General features: G+C 26.3%; 2 long non-coding RNA genes across 2 annotated transcripts; both read left to right on the forward strand.

Annotated features, from left to right (window-relative positions):
• Positions 1–4,391: 4,391 nt before the first annotated feature.
• On the forward strand, positions 4,392–4,823 carry LOC131634115 (uncharacterized). Its single transcript, XR_009293486.1, has 2 exons — positions 4,392–4,476; positions 4,547–4,823. It is a non-coding gene; the product is annotated as an uncharacterized LOC131634115 (long non-coding RNA).
• A 4,516-nt stretch (positions 4,824–9,339) lies between these two features.
• Positions 9,340–9,710, forward strand: LOC131634117 (uncharacterized). Its single transcript, XR_009293488.1, has 2 exons — positions 9,340–9,424; positions 9,495–9,710. It is a non-coding gene; the product is annotated as an uncharacterized LOC131634117 (long non-coding RNA).
• The last annotated feature ends 1,226 nt before the right edge of the window (positions 9,711–10,936 follow it).

A 10,936-nucleotide genomic window follows, 5' to 3' on the forward strand; every position in this document is an offset into this window, starting at 1 on the left:
TTCTCGACGACACTTTGTGCGGGGATTGGGAAAATATTATTCTCCCCATAGATTCCCCGACTCCGACCATATTATTTAACTTTTATATTTTGTATATTATATAATATATAATTATAAAAGTTTATATAAAAAATATTAATGTATTAGAAAATGAAGAGTCATCAGTGTAATATTTTATTTTTATATGTTAATGTATAATAATGTATTGTTTCACTACCCAAGTACCTAATTCTAGAAAGTGCATCCAGTACATAAAATGTACACACGACGGTCATTGTCCTTTCTCAATTTTCTTTGTCTCCTCCATTCATCATCTTCTCTGTTCTCTTCATCATCACAACAACCACTCTCTTTGTTCATTGTGCTAATGGTAATTACTCTTCAAATATAATAACGAAATACTAGTGTCATAATTTTGATCTAAAAGTATAGAAATTTTCTTAAGGTTCGATCTTCGTGGATCTCTGTGGGGATTGTGATTGGGGGAAATATCACCATGCGGTGGAGTTTGGGGATGGGGAACCAATTGGGGGTGGGGCGGGAGCGGGAAATCATCCTCCAGGAATTCCCTGCCCCATTGACATCCCTACCTAGGAACATGAGGTTGATAAACAAAAAAAAATATTTATCATGACTTCATAGGCGAGGTAAGGAAAAGCTTCATGAAAACTACCCACTTTTCCCCATGGATAAAGTTTGATCGAGAAAAATTGTATTGATTATTGATTCGATCCTCAACAACAATATTTTTGTATTTTTAAATCTAGAAAGTGCACGCCACTATACCTCTCACTTGTTGGTAATTTAAGGTGGAAAGTATGTATTTACGCTACACCAAAAAGAACATATAATAGCGCCTTTTTAGATTTTAATAGCACTTAAAAGCGCTATTAATTCTCCCGCTATTAAAAATCGACTACCTATAATAGGATTTTTTGTTGTAAAATATAATTTCTTTTAAATATTATTGTCACATAATCTATATGCACATATGTAACAAGACAAGAACGTTTTACTTTATACATACAAAATTACATTCTTTACAAAATATGTAACAGAACCTAATTTACACATATCTAAAATGGTACACAAAAGTGCCTATATAGATATTTGATAACATAACTAAAATGAAAAAACCAAATGATAGGATGGAACCGGTCCAACATAAACATAAATGGGTGTCATTTATATCTTCTCGAGGGAATGGTGTTAGGTCGTTAGACACCCATTAGTTTAGTATGTTAGGTTTTATTATAAATAGCGTACTAGTCTCTCATCATTGTATACTGTCAATCCTAATTTAGGGTGAAAGAGTTATTTGTTATTCTTGTAACCTGTAATCTTGTTTTAAGGAGAAAGGAAAGAATAGCAGTTATAACCAATCCTTGTTGTTCTTCGTGTTTATCATCTTTTCTACCCTTGTGTGTTTATTGATCTTAAAGAAACAGTTTATCCTTTGTTCATCAAGCCATCCTTTTCATAACACAACATGTATCCGAAACCTTATTTCTATTGAAATGAATTAAGACTTTTACCGTAAAAAAAGTTAATAATGGCCGTCTCAAAGTAATGTATCAGTCTTGTTAACATAAAATTCTAATCTTTATGAATTAATTAATGACAGTTTTATTTACAAATATGCATTGATATTTATATTTATATTTAATAGGGTTTCATTATACTCATAAATTTATTATTTATTTATGTTGTTTACCAATTATTTGGTAAATTAAGTACAATTATTTAATTTTTATTTTAAATAAAATACTGTTAATCATTTATAATAATAGTTTGAATTCTTTTAATAAATCAATAAAATATAAACTCATAAAGTAATGTGTTGTTATTGAAGATGGTGTGGAGAATTAAAAAAAAGAGTGGTATCAAAATTTAAAATTCTAATACAATGCCACATCAACATTAGATAAAAAATTCGATATTATATTAGAGTTGGTGTGAAGTATTAAAAAAAAAATAGAGTTGTGTGAAGAATTAGAAAAAGAAGTGGTATTAAAATTAAAAATTCTAATATAATGCCACATCAGCATTAGAGTTAGCGTTGTATCCAAAGTTGTCATCATGACAACCATAGATTTAGATTAAGTAGATTTTATTGAGATGAAATGTTCATTGCTATTTTTTTAAAAGGTTTTTATTTTATTCTGAAAAGTTTTATGACATTATGGATCGTAGTTGGATGAAATCCAATAGAGTAAGGGTCCGTTTGGTAAGAATAGTGGTTGACTGATAAGCTAGCTAATAGTTGATGGCTGATGGTGATGACTGATAGCTTATAACTTATAGCTGATAGTTGAGACTGATAGCTGATAAGGTAATTGAAGTGTTTGGTAAAAATAGTGGTTTATAAGATGTCATAAAAGTTATTTAATATGTAACTATTTCATTTTAAGTTAAAATAAATTATAAAGGATAAAAGTGGATTTTTGTTAAAATAATAAGGATAGAAAAGGAAGAAAAATGATAAGCTATAAGCTATATAAGCTATAAGCTAAAACGCTATTTAAAAATAGCGTCTAAAAAATAAGTTATAAGCTCGTGATGACAAGACCGTTTCCAAACGGGTCTAATATGTCATTTGAACTTATAAGCTATAAGTAATAAGCTATAAGCTCAAAAATCTTTCTTACCAAACAGAATCTAAGTAAAAGTACGAGAATGTAGTGATTCGGTCTCTTGAATTCGAAAAGTAATAATAAGAGTTTATAAATATAATTTTTTATTTACAAAAATAAGAGCGAATAAATCAAAAAGTAAAATATTCATACTAAAAAGTGACAATCGAAAGTAATAAAATTTCAAAAGATGAAAATTAAAGTGATATTTGTGTAGATAATATTATATGAATAAAATAAAAATAATAATAATAATCAAAAAAGTAAATTATTTTCCATTATTCTAAAGAGATTATTTAAATGACACTTTTTTTAGCTATAATTTTATAGGGACCCTTTGTTCAATTTTATGATATATAAAAAAATAAGTAATAAAAAAAGAACAGCTTGAATATAAATTATTAATATTAAAATTACTATTAAATAAAGAAATTTATTAAAATGAATTAAGGTTTTTTTGTTATAAAAATGAATTAATGTTTTTAAATATTGAAATAAGAGCTATTATGGTTAGAATTAAAGATTTCGTACCAAAAAAAAAGGCAATGGAAAAATCTTTTCCAAAGAGAATTTTTATATATGGACATTTTGTTCATTTTTGTTCTAAATAAGTATAAAAGTTCATGATTTTTTAAAAAATAGTTTACAATCGTATTAACAATCAAAGTTTAAAAATGAATAAATTTTTATTATATTAAATAAGATATATTAAAGAGAAAATTGAAGAATTCTAGAAAAGTATTAAAATGACCATAGTTATGGAGATATTTCTGTAAGGACAGTTTATTAAGCAAGATTTTATATTGATAGTTTGTTCATTTTTAATATAATTACATCATAAAAATTAATAGAAAAATCTTTTTAAAAGTTACTTTATTAAATTATTGAGGATAAAAAAATGAATTATTTTCTAAAATATTAAAATGGGTAAATATATTTTTGGTCCCTATAAATTACTGAATTTATCTTTTGGTCCGTATAAAATAAGTGGCATGTTTTGGTCCCTACAAAATTATTATGCATAGAGTTTTAGTCTCTGCTATTAAACTAATGTGTATTTTTGAATGATTATTTTGCAGACATGTTTAGAACGTTATAAAAATTTAGTAGAAAAAAATTTTTAAAATTTTATTTCTAAGTCAAGATTTCATTACTTTTATCATTATCTTTTGGAATTTAAATAATTCATATTTAATTCTTCTCATTTTAAAATACTCTAAAATTTGATAAATAGATATTTTACTGTATTTCAAACATGTATGAAAAAAATTACTCAAAAATTTAAAAGTTAAAGGATAATTAAACACTTTTCAAAATCTTAGAAAATAGAAGAGACTGAAATTTGGTAGGGACCAAAATATGTCTTTTTTTTTATAAGGATTGAAAGTAAAATTTTAGATATTTATAAGAAAAAAACATATTTAACCCTATTAAAATTGAGCTAATGAGGTTAAAATTAACATTCAAAGTAATTGAATTTGGAAAGCATATATTTATACAATTTATAAATTTATATAGAATTTGAAGAGTAATAAGAGCGTTCTAGAAAACTATATATAAATACTAGATAAAATTTATAAATTTGAGATTTAAATGATAAGATGTAATATAGCATGACACATAAGCAAACGGTAACTTCTAAATATTCATTTCTATCTTAATTATAAGTAAGTATTGTTTTTCTTAAATTCATTGAATAATTGAAATAGCGGAACTATATATAGACCAATAAGTTTAACAAAACAAATCAAATATATAGTGAAATTTTACACAATGACTCTTCGATTCAATCACCTTTCTCTTTTCTGTTTCTTAAGCATTGTCCTGGTTTTTCTTTCATTAGGTAATGAAATAATATTAGCTTAAATTTCTTTTTTAACCATATAGATTAATTAACTTTAATTTGATTGCAGCATCTGTGAATTCTGAAAATTGCTTCGGCACATGCCTGGATTTAGGAAGCTCTCCACAATGTAATAAAGACTGCATTGCTAAGGGTTTCAAATCTGGTGGATGTGTGTATAACACTCCAAATGTTGCTACTTGTTGTTGTGCCAGAGATAATTAAGAACGAGTTATTGTAAAATTATAACCATCAAAATAATAAATAAATACCTTTCCATTTTCAATTATACGTTATTTTAATAAAAATGGTTGTTTGTAATTATAAATTATTTACTTCTATTTTTATTATATTCTCAATTATTTATTATTATTTGTTTACAATATTTATGGAAATACATGTGAGAATTATCTATTTGGAGAATTGAAGTTGGAGATTTTTTTCTCGCGAGGACGAGGATGGATGGAAAAGTTTTCTCGACGACACTTTGTGCGGGGATTGGGAAAATATTATTCTCCCCATAGATTCCCCGACTCCGACCATATTATTTAACTTTTATATTTTGTATATTATATAATATATAATTATAAAAGTTTATATAAAAAATATTAATGTATTAGAAAATGAAGAGTCATCAGTGTAATATTTTATTTTTATATGTTAATGTATAATAATGTATTGTTTCACTACCCAAGTACCTAATTCTAGAAAGTGCATCCAGTACATAAAATGTACACACGACGGTCATTGTCCTTTCTCAATTTTCTTTGTCTCCTCCATTCATCATCTTCTCTGTTCTCTTCATCATCACAACAACCACTCTCTTTGTTCATTGTGCTAATGGTAATTACTCTTCAAATATAATAACGAAATACTAGTGTCATAATTTTGATCTAAAAGTATAGAAATTTTCTTAAGGTTCGATCTTCGTGGATCTCTGTGGGGATTGTGATTGGGGGAAATATCACCATGCGGTGGAGTTTGGGGATGGGGAACCAATTGGGGGTGGGGCGGGAGCGGGAAATCATCCTCCAGGAATTCCCTGCCCCATTGACATCCCTACCTAGGAACATGAGGTTGATAAACAAAAAAAAATATTTATCATGACTTCATAGGCGAGGTAAGGAAAAGCTTCATGAAAACTACCCACTTTTCCCCATGGATAAAGTTTGATCGAGAAAAATTGTATTGATTATTGATTCGATCCTCAACAACAATATTTTTGTATTTTTAAATCTAGAAAGTGCACGCCACTATACCTCTCACTTGTTGGTAATTTAAGGTGGAAAGTATGTATTTACGCTACACCAAAAAGAACATATAATAGCGCCTTTTTAGATTTTAATAGCACTTAAAAGCGCTATTAATTCTCCCGCTATTAAAAATCGACTACCTATAATAGGATTTTTTGTTGTAAAATATAATTTCTTTTAAATATTATTGTCACATAATCTATATGCACATATGTAACAAGACAAGAACGTTTTACTTTATACATACAAAATTACATTCTTTACAAAATATGTAACAGAACCTAATTTACACATATCTAAAATGGTACACAAAAGTGCCTATATAGATATTTGATAACATAACTAAAATGAAAAAACCAAATGATAGGATGGAACCGGTCCAACATAAACATAAATGGGTGTCATTTATATCTTCTCGAGGGAATGGTGTTAGGTCGTTAGACACCCATTAGTTTAGTATGTTAGGTTTTATTATAAATAGCGTACTAGTCTCTCATCATTGTATACTGTCAATCCTAATTTAGGGTGAAAGAGTTATTTGTTATTCTTGTAACCTGTAATCTTGTTTTAAGGAGAAAGGAAAGAATAGCAGTTATAACCAATCCTTGTTGTTCTTCGTGTTTATCATCTTTTCTACCCTTGTGTGTTTATTGATCTTAAAGAAACAGTTTATCCTTTGTTCATCAAGCCATCCTTTTCATAACACAACATGTATCCGAAACCTTATTTCTATGGAAATGAATTAAGACTTTTACCGTAAAAAAAGTTAATAATGGCCGTCTCAAAGTAATGTATCAGTCTTGTTAACATAAAATTCTAATCTTTATGAATTAATTAATGACAGTTTTATTTACAAATATGCATTGATATTTATATTTATATTTAATAGGGTTTCATTATACTCATAAATTTATTATTTATTTATGTTGTTTACCAATTATTTGGTAAATTAAGTACAATTATTTAATTTTTATTTTAAATAAAATACTGTTAATCATTTATAATAATAGTTTGAATTCTTTTAATAAATCAATAAAATATAAACTCATAAAGTAATGTGTTGTTATTGAAGATGGTGTGGAGAATTAAAAAAAAGAGTGGTATCAAAATTTAAAATTCTAATACAATGCCACATCAACATTAGATAAAAAATTCGATATTATATTAGAGTTGGTGTGAAGTATTAAAAAAAAATAGAGTTGTGTGAAGAATTAGAAAAAGAAGTGGTATTAAAATTAAAAATTCTAATATAATGCCACATCAGCATTAGAGTTAGCGTTGTATCCAAAGTTGTCATCATGACAACCATAGATTTAGATTAAGTAGATTTTATTGAGATGAAATGTTCATTGCTATTTTTTTAAAAGGTTTTTATTTTATTCTGAAAAGTTTTATGACATTATGGATCGTAGTTGGATGAAATCCAATAGAGTAAGGGTCCGTTTGGTAAGAATAGTGGTTGACTGATAAGCTAGCTAATAGTTGATGGCTGATGGTGATGACTGATAGCTTATAACTTATAGCTGATAGTTGAGACTGATAGCTGATAAGGTAATTGAAGTGTTTGGTAAAAATAGTGGTTTATAAGATGTCATAAAAGTTATTTAATATGTAACTATTTCATTTTAAGTTAAAATAAATTATAAAGGATAAAAGTGGATTTTTGTTAAAATAATAAGGATAGAAAAGGAAGAAAAATGATAAGCTATAAGCTATATAAGCTATAAGCTAAAACGCTATTTGAAAATAGCGTCTAAAAAATAAGTTATAAGCTCGTGATGACAAGACCGTTTCCAAACGGGTCTAATATGTCATTTGAACTTATAAGCTATAAGTAATAAGCTATAAGCTCAAAAATCTTTCTTACCAAACAGAATCTAAGTAAAAGTACGAGAATGTAGTGATTCGGTCTCTTGAATTCGAAAAGTAATAATAAGAGTTTATAAATATAATTTTTTATTTACAAAAATAAGAGCGAATAAATCAAAAAGTAAAATATTCATACTAAAAAGTGACAATCGAAAGTAATAAAATTTCAAAAGATGAAAATTAAAGTGATATTTGTGTAGATAATATTATATGAATAAAATAAAAATAATAATAATAATCAAAAAAGTAAATTATTTTCCATTATTCTAAAGAGATTATTTAAATGACACTTTTTTTAGCTATAATTTTATAGGGACCCTTTGTTCAATTTTATGATATATAAAAAAATAAGTAATAAAAAAAGAACAGCTTGAATATAAATTATTAATATTAAAATTACTATTAAATAAAGAAATTTATTAAAATGAATTAAGGTTTTTTTGTTATAAAAATGAATTAATGTTTTTAAATATTGAAATAAGAGCTATTATGGTTAGAATTAAAGATTTCGTACCAAAAAAAAAGGCAATGGAAAAATCTTTTCCAAAGAGAATTTTTATATATGGACATTTTGTTCATTTTTGTTCTAAATAAGTATAAAAGTTCATGATTTTTTAAAAAATAGTTTACAATCGTATTAACAATCAAAGTTTAAAAATGAATAAATTTTTATTATATTAAATAAGATATATTAAAGAGAAAATTGAAGAATTCTAGAAAAGTATTAAAATGACCATAGTTATGGAGATATTTCTGTAAGGACAGTTTATTAAGCAAGATTTTATATTGATAGTTTGTTCATTTTTAATATAATTACATCATAAAAATTAATAGAAAAATCTTTTTAAAAGTTACTTTATTAAATTATTGAGGATAAAAAAATGAATTATTTTCTAAATTATTAAAATGGGTAAATATATTTTTGGTCCCTATAAATTACTGAATTTATCTTTTGGTCCGTATAAAATAAGTGGCATGTTTTGGTCCCTACAAAATTATTATGCATAGAGTTTTAGTTTCTGCTATTAAACTAATGTGTATTTTTGAATGATTATTTTGCAGACATGTTTAGAACGTTATAAAAATTTAGTAGAAAAAAATTTTTAAAATTTTATTTCTAAGTCAAGATTTCATTACTTTTATCATTATCTTTTGGAATTTAAATAATTCATATTTAATTCTTCTCATTTTAAAATACTCTAAAATTTGATAAATAGATATTTTACTGTATTTCAAACATGTATGAAAAAAATTACTCAAAAATTTAAAAGTTAAAGGATAATTAAACACTTTTCAAAATCTTAGAAAATAGAAGAGACTGAAATTTGGTAGGGACCAAAATATGTCTTTTTTTTTATAAGGATTGAAAGTAAAATTTTAGATATTTATAAGAAAAAAACATATTTAACCCTATTAAAATTGAGCTAATGAGGTTAAAATTAACATTCAAAGTAATTGAATTTGGAAAGCATATATTTATACAATTTATAAATTTATATAGAATTTGAAGAGTAATAAGAGCGTCCTAGAAAACTATATATAAATACTAGATAAAATTTATAAATTTGAGATTTAAATGATAAGATGTAATATAGCATGACACATAAGCAAACGGTAACTTCTAAATATTCATTTCTATCTTAATTATAAGTAAGTATTGTTTTTCTTAAATTCATTGAATAATTGAAATAGCGGAACTATATATAGACCAATAAGTTTAACAAAACAAATCAAATATATAGTGAAATTTTACACAATGACTCTTCGATTCAATCACCTTTCTCTTTTCTGTTTCTTAAGCATTGTCCTGGTTTTTCTTTCATTAGGTAATGAAATAATATTAGCTTAAATTTCTTTTTTAACCATATAGATTAATTAACTTTAATTTGATTGCAGCATCTGTGAATTCTGAAAATTGCTTCGGCACATGCCTAGATTTAGGAAGCTCTCCACAATGTAATAAAGACTGCATTGCTAAGGGTTTCAAATCTGGTGGATGTGTGTATAACACTCCAAATGTTGCTACTTGTTGTTGTGCCAGAGATAATTAAGAACGAGTTATTGTAAAATTATAACCATCAAAATAATAAATAAATACCTTTCCATTTTCAATTATACGTTATTTTAATAAAAATGGTTGTTTGTAATTATAAATTATTTACTTCTATTTTTATTATATTCTCAATTATTTATTATTATTTGTTTACAATATTTATGGAAATACATGTGAGAATTATCTATTTGGAGAATTGAAGTTGGAGATTTTTTTCTCGCGAGGACGAGGATGGATGGAAAAGTTTTCTCGACGACACTTTGTGCGGGGATTGGGAAAATATTATTCTCCCCATAGATTCCCCGACTCCGACCATATTATTTAACTTTTATATTTTGTATATTATATAATATATAATTATAAAAGTTTATATAAAAAATATTAATGTATTAGAAAATGAAGAGTCGTCAGTGTAATATTTTATTTTTATATGTTAATGTATAATAATGTATTGTTTCACTACCCAAGTACCTAATTATAGAAAGTGCATCCAATACATAAAATGTACACACGACAGCCATTGTCCTTTCTCAATTATCTTTGTCTCCTCCATTCATCATCTTCTTTGTTCTCTTCATCATCACAACAACCACTCTCTTTGTTCATTGTGCTAATGGTAATTACTCTTCAAATATAATAACGAAATACTAGTGTCATAATTTTGATCTAAAAGTATAGAAATTTTCTTAAGATTCGATCTTCGTGGATCTCTGTGGGGATTGGGATTGGGGGAAATATCACCATGCGGTGGAGATTGGGGATGGGGAACCAATTGGGGGTGGGGCGGGAGCGGGGAAGCATCCTCCGGGCATTCCCTGCCCCATTGACATCCCTACCTAGGAACATGAGGTTAATAAACAAAAAAAAATATTTATCATGACTTCATAGGCGAGGTAAGGAAAAGCTTCATGAAAACTATCCACTTTTCCCCATGGATAAAGTTTGATCGAGAAAAATTGTATTGATTATTGATTCGATCCTCAACAACAATATTTTTGTATTTTTAAATCTAGAAAGTGCACGCCACTATACCTCTCACTTGTTGGTAATTTAAGGTGGAAAGTATGTATTTACGCTACACCAAAAAGAACATATAATAGCGCCTTTTTAGATTTTAATAGCACTTAAAAGCGCTATTAATTCTCCCGCTATTAAAAATCGACTACCTATAATAGGACTTTTTGTTGTAAAATATAATTTCTTTTAAATATTATTGTGACATAATCTATATGCACATATGTAACAAGACAAGAACGTTTTACTTTATACATACAAAATTACATTC

The sequence above is a fragment of the Vicia villosa genome, unplaced genomic scaffold, assembly GCF_029867415.1.
Source record: "Vicia villosa cultivar HV-30 ecotype Madison, WI unplaced genomic scaffold, Vvil1.0 ctg.001235F_1_1_1, whole genome shotgun sequence".
Classification (NCBI taxonomy): domain Eukaryota; kingdom Viridiplantae; phylum Streptophyta; class Magnoliopsida; order Fabales; family Fabaceae; genus Vicia; species Vicia villosa.